Source organism: Chrysochloris asiatica, unplaced genomic scaffold, assembly GCF_000296735.1.
Source record: "Chrysochloris asiatica unplaced genomic scaffold, ChrAsi1.0 scaffold00001, whole genome shotgun sequence".
NCBI lineage: Eukaryota > Metazoa > Chordata > Mammalia > Afrosoricida > Chrysochloridae > Chrysochloris > Chrysochloris asiatica.
In genome coordinates this window covers 15249814-15252050 of record NW_006408519.1, presented here as the reverse complement: position 1 = coordinate 15252050, position 2237 = coordinate 15249814, and the positions used below count along the sequence as shown (strand labels likewise).

General features: G+C 36.3%; 1 protein-coding gene across 2 annotated transcripts in view; it reads left to right on the top strand.

Annotated features, from left to right (window-relative positions):
- CSMD3 (CUB and Sushi multiple domains 3) overlaps window positions 1-2237 on the top strand; it is a 1928297-nt gene that overhangs the window by 1498680 nt on the left and 427380 nt on the right. The window lies entirely within an intron of this gene.

Below are 2237 nucleotides of genomic sequence, written 5' to 3'. Positions count from 1 at the left end.
AGATGTCTAAGGTACACTGAAGGCAACTGCAAAGAACAAGGCTCTGAGAATTGAAGGAAAACAAATGGAAGCCTTTTAACAAACAACAACAATGGCTAATGATCGTGAACATATCTTCATATATTTGTTGGCCATCTGAATGTCATCTTTGGTGTAGTGTCTGTTTATATTTTATTTTTTATTTGTGATATTTGTCTTTTCCTTATATAGGTACTGAAATTTTTATAAATGTTACAGTGTAGTCCCTCATCTGATATATCATTACAAAACATTTTTACTCAGTCTGTGGGCTCTCTTTTTACTCTTTTGGAGAAATCTTTTGTTGCAGTTAAGTATCTAATTTTTTTGTAGAGCTCAGTCATCTATTTTGTTTTCCACTGTTTGTGTGCTTTTAATTATGTTTGACATTGTATTTGTACCATGTATCAGACTCCCTAAATTTGTTCCTATATTTTCATTGATAATCTTTACAGTTTTAGGCTTCACATTTTGGGTTTAATCCATGTTGAGTTTCTTTTTGTATATGTTATGAGATATAGGTATCATTTCATTTTTCAGCATATGGATTTCCAGTTTTGCCAGCACCATTTGTTAAAGGAACTCTCTTTTCCATTTAATGTGTTTTGGCTCTTTGTCAAAGATCAGCTGACTATGTGGATGGATTTATTTCTGAGTTCTCAATTCTGTTCCATTGATCTACACATCTTTTGTTGTAGGAGTACCACCCTGTTTTGACCACTATGGTTGTGTAGTATATTTTGAGATCTGGGATTGCCAGGCCTCCAACTTTCCTCTTATTCTTTAGTAATGCTTTGGTTACCCCAGGTTTCTTTCCTTTCCATATAAATTGTTGTTGTTGAATGCCATGGAGTAGGTTCCAACTCATTGCAACCCTGTATCAGGTTTCTGAGGCTTGAAATCTTTGTGGAAACAGAAAGCCTCATCTTGCTCCTGTGGAGGAGCTGGCAGGCTCAAACTGTGGAACTTGTGATTTGCAGTCCAGTGCTAATCATATGCACCAAAGCAATCCTCCCTTTTAAAGTTGATGATGGTGGTAGTATATACTGGAGTAAGTGCTGACTCAAAGAGACCCTGTAATAAAGTTTCCAAGGCCATAAATCTTTATGAGAGCAGAAAGTCTCATCTTTCACCCGTGGAGCAACTGGTAGTTTCAAACTGCTCACCCTAAACCTGACTCATAACCCATTATGCTGCCAGAGTTCTTTTATATGAAGCTAGTGGTCAGTTTTTCCATCTCTTTAAAGAATGACATTGGAATCTTGATTGGAATTGCATTATATCTATAGATTACTTTGGGTAGTGTTGACATTTTCACAATGGTGAGTCTTCCTATCCATGAGCATGGTATATTCTTCCATAGTTGTAAATCTATTTTGGTTTCTTGTAATAGTGTTTTGAAGTTTTCTTTTTATAGGCCTTTGGTTTCTCTGGTTAGATTTATTCCTAAGTATTTTGTCTTTAAGGAGCTCTGGTAGTATAATGATTACAAGTCAGTCTGTTAACTTCAAGGTTAGCAGTTTGAAACTACCATCCATTCCACAGGAGAAAGGTGAGGCTTTATGCTCCCATAAAGATTTACAACCTTAGAAATCTTTGCAGGGTTGTTATGAGTCAGAACCAACTCCATGGCACACCACCACTACCATCACCATTGATTGGGTGGCTATTGAAAAAGGTACTGTTTTACTTATTTCCTTTTCAGAGCTGTGTTCATTGGTGGTGGTGGTGTGCTTTGGAGTCGATTCTGACTCAGCAACCCTGCAAAGATTTCTGAGGTTGTAAAAATCTTTATGAGACCAGAAACCTCATCTTTCTCCCATGGAAAAGCTGGTGGTTTCCAACTGTTAACCTTCTGGTTAGCAACCCAACTTGTAACCACTATGCTACCAAACCTCCTTTATTAGCATAAAATAATTGATTGATTTTTTTTTTTTATGTTGATCTTGTACCTTGCCACTTTGCTGAATCTTTTAATTAGCTCCAATAAAATTTTCTTGCTGAACCTTTGGGATTTTCTGTGTAAAGGATCATATCACCTGCAAGTTGAGAGAGTTTTGCTTCTTCTTTGCCAGTTTGCATGCCTTTAATTTCCCTTTCTTGTCTTATAATTGTGGCTAAGATATCCAACATGATATTGAATATGGTAATAAAGACCATACTTGTCTAGTTCCTGTTGGCAAATGGAATGCTTTCATTTTCTCTCCATTGATAGTAAT